Raw genomic sequence first — 9,194 nt, 5'->3', positions numbered from 1 at the left:
GATCATCAAGTCCGACCCCCTGCCGTGGCAGGAAAGAGTACTGGAGGCGGTCAGGAAGGCCAAGGCGGAGATGGAACTGGGACTAGTGACCCAAATCAAGGACAACAAGAAGTCCTTTTTTAAATACATAGGGGGTAAAAAGTTTTCTTATACCCAGAGGAACCATCCTGAAATTGCTCAGCAGTAGACTAATTTGCAGGCCAGGCAGTATTTTGAGAGTATGATACAATCTATAAATGATCAAGTTCTTAATTTACCTTCAATTTCCTTGCCTTACAGGGATGTGGCACAATTCTGTATTGTATACATGTAGGCAATGTACACATTAGGAGGGAAGTACCATACTGCATCACATACATCAAGCCCCAGAATATAATACACATCAGAATGAAGAGAAAAATATCTTACCTTATAGTAAGTAACTGAGTAGCAGCAGTTAGAAAGCCAAGTCTGCTCAATGCTCTACTCCCTGAGAATTAATGTGGATTTTACTTTTGTTTTCACCTGATAAGTAGCAGAAACTGCTCTTACCATATTCCTTGCACATAATACACACTCTGATTTCCAGCAGCTGGTTTTTGGGGGAAAGGCCTGTTTGTACACAAGAAAATATGGTACATTTTCTTATTCTAAAATGCTGCCTCATTTAGAAAGTAGCACACATGCCATTAAATCCCATGAGGTTGTCTGTAAAAGCTGTGCAAAGCAGCTGCGCTAAACTAGTATATATATGCTGTTTTTGATTAGATGCTGCTTTATAGCAATAAGAATTGCTGGTTAATGGCATGACAGTTTGTCCTTCAAAGATTCATCCTGCATCGTATATTATAAAGTAGGCATAATCGAACTTAAAAGATATGTAGAAGAGCATGGCGGGGCATGTGCCCCGCCCCCCCACAGTTTTGTGTGTAGGGCAGGGGAGTATATGAGCAGTCTACTGCAGGTCTCAGGGCTCCTCAGCCTGCTGCCCTCCCCACCAGGGGCTTCCATAGTGCAGTGAGTTGGACCCACCGCAGGAGGGTGGAATGGGGCTGGGAGTCTGGGTGTCACTGCCGCTGAGAGCCCAGCACCAGCTATGCCACCATGGTGAGGTGGCCCTATCTGCCTGACAGTAGTGGGGGAGCAGAATATGCCACCACTGCCACCCCCACTACTGGGCAGGCAGGGGGCACCTGACTTTAGCAGTGTGGCTAGCATAGGGCTCCAGGCAGTGGTGGTGGCACTAAGCTTCCTCACCCCACTCTGCCTTCCTGCACTGAGTCCTGCCCACTGTGCTGCGGAGGCCCATGTAGGTAGGGCATCAGGGCAGGGACTCCGGAGCCCTGCAGTAGGCAGCCTCCGTCCCCCGTACATGGGCTCTACTTGGCTCCACTTCTGCTGTGCCAGCTACAAGAAAGGAGGGTGAAACTAGGCTCCATGATCCCTTCTAGCCACATGAGCCATTGGGTCCCATAGCCCTGGCAGCTGGGGGCCCCCTCCAGTACAATAAAACATTGTGTTCAGCTGATACCTATATATATATATAGGTAGTGGAGTTTCATTTTAACTGTGGATTTGGGGTTTTTTAATCAGAGAATTCACCAGGGGGCAGTTTAAATCGGAGAACTTGTGATTTTTAAACAGATTAAACCAAGATCCCTGTTCATGAAACAGCATTGGGGTATTTCTACCCAAATGAGGGCAGGGCTGCTCTCTCCATCTTGCTGAGCTACTTACTCCCTTGGTCATGTTTGAAGACAGTGAATTGGCAAAAAACCTAATTCAGTGCCATTCCCAAATAAAACGTTTATATATTGTTGAACTTTGGTACAACTTAGAAATCACTTTCTACCAATGGCTGTTGTTACTTCGAGAAATTGATCAGTGCCTAATAGTACTGCGGTCTGATAGAGAATGTTTTATTTTTACAAAGATGCCTTATGAGATGACAGATAGTGAATCAGGGATGACAACAAAAACTTTATACAATGTTTTGGTTCAGAATCAGGGAAAAGTGATGACAAGTATAAACCACTATTTGTTTTTTGCGGCCGTGCATTCCAGCCCTGGGCGCCAAACCCCACACACCATCCCAGCTGGGCAGCAGCCCCAGCCCCAGATCTGCCCAACTCCCTCCCTCCCTTCCTCCCTCTCTACAGGGACCTCATTCCCCCTTCCCCACCGCCAGACTTACTTGTAGGAGCTGCTGTCCAAGCTGCTTGGTAGCCATGTGCATGCATGAGCACACACGTGCACATGGTGCCCCCTTCCTGACCACCCTTCCCCCGCTTCTCCCTGCCCCTTTCGGGCTGCAACTCTGCCAGCCCACAGAGAGGTCTTTGCAGAAGTGGAATATCTGAGTATTTCAATGTTAAAATGAAAAATCCATGTTTTTCTCAGTTAAAAGGGAAAATCTGCATTTTTTTACCATTTTTCTGCAGCAAATGGAAAATTTGGATCCCTGTTCATGAGTCAGCAGTGTGATGCAGTCACCCTGGGGTGCATTAACAGGAGTAGCATATTTAAGATATGGGAGGTGACAGTGGCCATCTACTCAGTGCTGATTAGGCTTCACCTGGGCATTGTGTGTTGTTCTAGGTTTGACAGTTTAAGACAGAATTAGACAAAGTCTAGAGTATCCTGAAGCAAGCAGCAAAGATTGTAAAAGAATTGGAATGCAAGCCATTTGGGGAAAGCTTCAGAGAACTGGGTATACTTGGGTTAGAGAAAAGAAGATTAAAAGGGGACATGATAGCAGTTTTCAAGTATTTAAAAGACAAAGGAGAAAGAAAGAATAAGGAGGAATTTCTGACTGCATATGGAAGAATATGAAGCAATGGGCTTAAATAGCAGCAAAGCACTTATTTATTAGATCAGATTTTCAAACAACTTCCTTACTGTCAGAACAGTATGCCAGTGGAGCACTTCCCAGGAAACTTTTAGGCTTTCCTTTGCTTGAGGTTTTTGAGAAGAGGCTGTATAATGATTTGTCTGGAATGGTTTAGGAATAGCACATCCTATATTTGCACAAAGAATGAATTAGGTGATCCTCAAGGTCACTTCCAGTCCTATGAGTCTGAAGGAATTGCCTCAAGAGCATGTGTTAATGGAAGATCATGCTGTTTTGCTTGATTGGGATCAAATATTTGGCATACCTTGAAAAACTTACCTGTGGGCTAACAGTAGGGCAGTGGTCTCCAACCTTTTTAAGTAGGAGATCACCTCTGGAATTTAAAAACAACCCAAGATCTACTGTGTGCTATCCTGCCCCCCTGCCCAGCAGGTAAGTCTGTAGGGTGGGAAAGGGGGGAGCAGATTGAGGCAGAGGGAAAAACAATTATTTGGGGGTGCACCTCTGCAGCAGGTAGGTCTCACCTGGCCGGGGCCCCACTCAACTTACCCCTACTCCTTCCTCTGTGGCACTGTCCCTCACTGTGGGGGCCTCGATCTAGCCCTCTCATCTTCTCTTCCCCATGGACTGACTTCTCAGCACTCAGCCCCCCACCCCAGCCTCAAATCGAGTCCAAAAGGCTCTACTGTAGCAGGCTCCAAGGTCTACCGGTGGATCGAAATCTACTGGTTGGTGACTGCTGCAATAGGGTGTAGCACAATATATTAAGCTTTGTTTTCTTTCTGCTTTCAGTAAGGGCTTTTTTGGCCAACATGTTTTCACTTATGATTGTTAGATGAGCAAAATCAGTCATATTATTTATACATTTATGTGTCCTAATTACTCTGTATGCACATGGTGAAAGTTGACATTATTCTTGAGGCAAATATGTGTTTTAGTGCAGGCTTGTTTTAGTGCAGTAAAGGGTCATTCTTTTTTACAAATGTTTTTTCTCCATGTATCACCAGGTTAGATGGCCAAATGTTCTGTGTATTTAGAAACAGTGCTTTGAGATTTTTTTTTTCCCCATGTTTTTATCTTATATTCAACTTTGTTGCTCAGGAGCAATTTTGTCAAGGGAAACTCCGTATATTTTTAAACTATTTCAACCAGTGCTTATATCACTATTTTAAAAGACCATAAAACACAATTTATTACGGAGTTTTACTCTCTCCTCCTTTGTAAAGAATCTACAAACGAACAATGGGTGCAGACAGAAGTGCAGCTCCCATCTGTAACTCAGAATAATTTTTGCAGTGTTCTGACTTGAAGCGTTACCCCAGACCAAACAGAAGTTAGCTGTTGGTTCCAGAGCAGAAAGGAATCTAGCTGTGCTGGGAGTCTGCAGCCAGGTTCCCATAGCAATGACCAGGGCTCTCTGCCAGTGCTGGCTGTTTTCAGATTGGGAGTGGGGAAAGGCAGCAGCAAGAACTCATTCTTGGGGCACCCCAGCTCCCAAGAATTGGAGCCTCCCCTCCCTAACCTGAATTCCCTCTGCTCCTTTTACCTCCGTCCCATTCTGAAAACAGTGACAGGCTGGGAGCTCTGCAGACGTAAGTTACAAAAGACACTATATTTTTTAACATCTTTATCTGATACCTCATGCAATGAGGGGTCAGCTTTTCATCCAGTTAGCCATTTTTTAAGCTGTTTGAAGCCATGCATTTGTATTTGGTCACAGCTATAAACTGCTTTATGTGGCCAGATCAGGCAAAAATTGTCACTTCTGTCTGCATCTAGTATGTCACCACTCCAGTATATAGGCGATATCTGCCTTTAGCATCTAGATTGAACTCCAGATAAACTTTCAAAAGTTTTCAGGTAATTTACACAACTTTAAAATAAACTTTCACAAAGAGAGAACACCTTTCAGTTGATCTGAAGTCTAACAACACTGTTTTTCAAAGTGCTTTTTCCTAACTAGCCTATTCAAGATATAAAATGGAACATAATTAGCCAAAAAGCCTATGTAAGTCATGAACTTGAGTTCTTCAATGCATTTTTTCTCTTCTTTCTTTACAGAAAATAGCTCATCCTCTTTGGAGCTTTCTTTTATTTGGAGGGGAAATAGGGGCGTGTTCTGTTTTGTTTATTTGTTTTTTCTACTGTCAATTCAACTGCATGCAGCTTTCATTTATATAAAGCATGCTCAGGATGTTTGTCACAGCTTGCTTTTTCTGGAAATGCGCAGGATCATTATATATTCTACATCACATTCCCATTTTTATGAAATATCCCCGCTGGATATTTTTTTCTTTTCTGCTTAGCATTTATATTTGCCATTTCTCTCACGCTTCCTGCCACCATGTTTTACTCATTTTTTTCATCAGTTCACTGGCCTGCTTCCTTGTTCAACTACAGCTGTATCACTATATGTGTATATTTTCATGCTTACAACCTCCTTACTGGGCGCGTTTACACGTTCATTAACATGCGTTAGATACTGTGCATTTAGTTTAGTACTTCCTTAATAAAGAACTAGCTAAATGCACAGTATCTAGAGCCTCTGTGCCAGTGCATGGCTTAGTGACACTTGCTGCACGTTAGCCTAATAACACTGTGCAGTAGGCTGTTAGCACAGTTTTTGCTGTGACATGCTACTGCACAGTTTTATTAGGCTAATGCACAGTAAGCGTCTCATATAGACACACCCACTGAGTGAGAAAGCTGCTGATTTGATTTGATGTTACCACATCACATGCATTTTTACATAAAATGAGGAATATATGGAATTAGATATATTTTTACAGTCCTTAACAAGATTTTATGCAGAGTATTCTAGTTGCTGGTTTCTGTGATAAAACTGTAACGTAACTCCTTGTATGTGTGCAAATAAAACCTGTGGTTTTAGGGGTCTTAAAATTCACGTAAAACTGGAAAGATTGACAGCTAGAATCTGTAACCATAGGATGCTGTAAACATGATACCGTTATGGTTGTCATGATATATCCTCGGTATGTATTTCTGGAGATGACTGAAAAATAAGGTGGCCTGAAGCAGTTAGAGACTTAAACTGGAGGTGGGTTTGATATGCAAGAGATTGTAGGCCCTCCAGATCTGAGGGGAAGCTTGATTTAAGAAGAAATTGAATTTTTTAATACTGCTTAAGAAAAGTTTTAGGTCTAAATCATTACTGGGAGAGTTATATTATGATAAGCACAATGCAACCACAACATAACGATGTGCAAGGATTAAAGAAAGGATTTTCCATTCTATTATTACCTAGTGTTGTTGAAAGGGTGGAATCAGTTGCTGACTGGTTAGATAACCAGTTGATCACTTGATCAAATTTTCTTTTTGCCCATTTATTTAATTAATGGGAGACTATTCAGCCAACCCAAATGGTGTTTATTAACACAGTGTTACTAATTCAACAGTATAATGGGGGTGGGGGAGGGCAAGGAAATATAAAACAGGAATTTCTTACCAAGGTTCCGCCCATATTTTCTTTAGGGCTAATGGAATACAGTGGCACCTGATCCAGAGTCTAGTGTTAATGGCCTAACTTTTATTATCTAAGCAAAATGCTGGAGAGTTCCTTTAGTTGTGGAGACTCTGAAAACTAATTCAAGCCAGTTCCTTGTGGGTCTCACAGAGATATGTATAGGCAGACAGTGGGTGCATCTACATGAGACCCTTAACTTTGCATTAGCATAATTTACTGTGAGGTAAGCATGTGTGTCTACAAAGGGCTCAAGCTGGGAGATCCTTATCTCCCAGCCAGAGCTCCACAATCACAGGGCTTGGGTGGGGAGACCCTTATCTCCCAGCACCGGGCACAACTGCAGAGCTCCAGCTGGGTAGTAAGGGTCTCCCAGCCCGAGCCCCATGACTGCAGAGCTCTGGCTGGGAGATGAGGATCTCCTAGCACTGGCCCCACAGTTGTGGAGCTGGCACTGAGAGATAAGGGTCTCCTAGCACCAGTTCTGCAGTCATGAAGACCTTGCTGGGAGCTCCCTGCTGGCAGGGGCAGAGGAACCTGCTCCTCGCCCAGCTCCGGAGGAAGCAGGCTGGGGAGCTTGTTCTCTGCTTGGCTCCACACTCACAGAGCTGGGCAGGGAACAAGTTCCCCAGCCTTTTTCCCTCCCACTCTGCGTTCATGTTTCTGAGCAGGGAAAAAACTGTCCAACCTCCACCTAGGGTGCAGGGCAGGGGCTGGGAACTGTCCTGGTCAGAGACAGTTTCCACCCTATGCTCCAATTTGGTGATTGGGGATTTAGCACGGGGCTTGGAAAGAGCTATAGGGATGGGGTAGTTCCCAGCCCCTTGCCCCAATCTGCCCCAACTTTGTCCCCACCCCAGGAGCAGGCAGCCCCTGGGGCCGCTGTCTCCTGGCCTGGTGTTCCCTGCCAGCCCCTGGGCTAGCACCCAAGGAGCCTGGAGCTCCCTCAGTGGTGGCAGGGGCCCATTGCAGGGCTGGAGGAAACTTGGAGCAAAGAGCAGCAAATCTGCTCCCTTATCCCCACATGTGTAAATACCTGCCCAAAACCCTTACTCTGGAGTAGCATACACCAGAGTAAATTTAGTCAAGATTTAAAACTCTGAGAAGGATTTGATTCCTAAGCAGTCCCCCTTATTTTCTCAGATTATCTTTAACTGGGGCTTCCTAAACTGAATGATACCCACTGGGTGCATCTACACGTGAATTTAAGATGGCTTAAATTTAATTTGCATTAAACTAATGCGAATTAAGCGGGTTTTGGCAGGTGTCTACACATGGTGGGACTTGGAACTAACTTCAGTCTCAGATTGCTTCAGCCCTGCTGTATACCTCTGTGGCCACTTGGGGGAGCTCCAGCCTCTTGACAGCCATGTTGAAGCCAGAGCCAGCTGCCAGCATTTGGCAGCCATCTTGGAAACACACTCTGCCCTCTGTTCCCTGGCCTGCTGCTTCCCTGCCCAGGAGCCGCATACCAAGCACAGAGGCAGCACACGGTAGCTCCCTCCTTCCCACCCTGCCTCCCTGCACCAGAGCTACCTCTGCTCCTGCCAGCAATGTCCAGCAGCACCCTACTGCTCCAGCCTGGCCCCTGACTGTAACGACCAGCACCCCATGCTCCTGCTGTCTATGGTGCTGGCCCTGCTGCCTGCAGCAGGCACCCCCACCCCACCCAAGCCCCAAGAGAGCTGCGTATCCACCAGGAAGAGCCAGGGCACTAGCTGCAGAAGGCCGTGGTTAACCCCCTACTCCTGCACTCCGTGCTGCAGCCCACCACCCACACACCCCATATCCCCTGCCCACCTCCAGCACCACTCTCAGGACATGCATATTCATTGAAACAAAAATACTTTATTACCCTCACAATACCCATCCCCATTCCTCCCCCCCTCAACAAACAGTGTCCCTCCACCACCCATCCCACCCACCAACAAAAAAAACGACCCGCTTACAAGTGGCAAACTATATAGAGAGCAACCCAGGCATGGTGGAGGAGAGGACAACCAGGAGTCCTGAGGCTAGGCTCTGGCAGGCCCCCTAGTGGCTGGGCAGACCCAGGACTAAATTTGCATTAAACTAATGCGGAGTAACGCATTTATACGTACATTAATCTGCATTAACAAATTTGATACTTGGTTTGGACAGGTATCAAATTTAGGCTCATGTAGCCTAAAATCATCATTTCTAAGCCACTTTAAGGGCACGCATGTGTAGACTCGTGCCCCTAATGTGGCTTAAATTGGCTAATCCATATTAAATGACCATGTGTAGGCACGTCCGCTGACAATGACATAGCTTCTCTTACCACCCAACCAATATAACAGGCTCAGTAGTTTGTGCCTGTGTCAGAGCCTTTGGGGATGTTTGGTCAAGGCCTTAGTATCAGTGTACATGTAGTATATTGGAAAATATGACCTATACAAGGTTGTATAATTAAACTTTTTGGTATACAGTAAAAACTCTGTTATTTATAGATTCATAGACATTAGGGCTGGAAGGGACCTCAGAAGATCATCAAGTCCAGCTTCCCGTCTGAAGGGCGGGAAGTCAGCTGGGGTCATAGGATCCAAGCAAGATAAGCATCCAGTTTACTCTTGAAGGTGTTCAGTGTAGGTGCTTAAACCACCTCCGATGGCAGGCTGTTCCAGACCTTGGGGGCTCAGACAGTAAAGAAATTCTTCCTTATGTCCAGTCTGAAACGGTCTTCCAGTGGTTTATAACCATTCAACCTCATCGTCCCTTGGGGCACTCTGGTGAGCAAACGTTCCCCCAGAAACTGGTGGTCACCCCTGATAAAATTAGAGGTGGCCATCAGATCACCCCTGAGCCTGCACTTTTCCAGGCTAAGGAGCCCCATGGCTCTCAGCCTGTCATCATAAGGTCTGT

General features: G+C 45.4%; 1 protein-coding gene across 1 annotated transcript in view; it reads left to right on the top strand.

Moving 5' to 3' along the window:
- The window catches only part of SCLT1 (sodium channel and clathrin linker 1), a 143,433-nt gene that overhangs the window by 35,742 nt on the left and 98,497 nt on the right, over positions 1 to 9,194 (top strand). The gene's annotated exons all lie outside the window — the stretch shown is intronic.

Source organism: Gavialis gangeticus, unplaced genomic scaffold (assembly GCF_001723915.1).
Source record: "Gavialis gangeticus isolate Ggan-Ray unplaced genomic scaffold, GavGan_comp1, whole genome shotgun sequence".
NCBI classification, from domain to species: domain Eukaryota; kingdom Metazoa; phylum Chordata; order Crocodylia; family Gavialidae; genus Gavialis; species Gavialis gangeticus.
The sequence above is the reverse complement of the archived record's forward strand: the minus strand, read 5'-3'. Positions and strand labels throughout refer to the sequence as shown.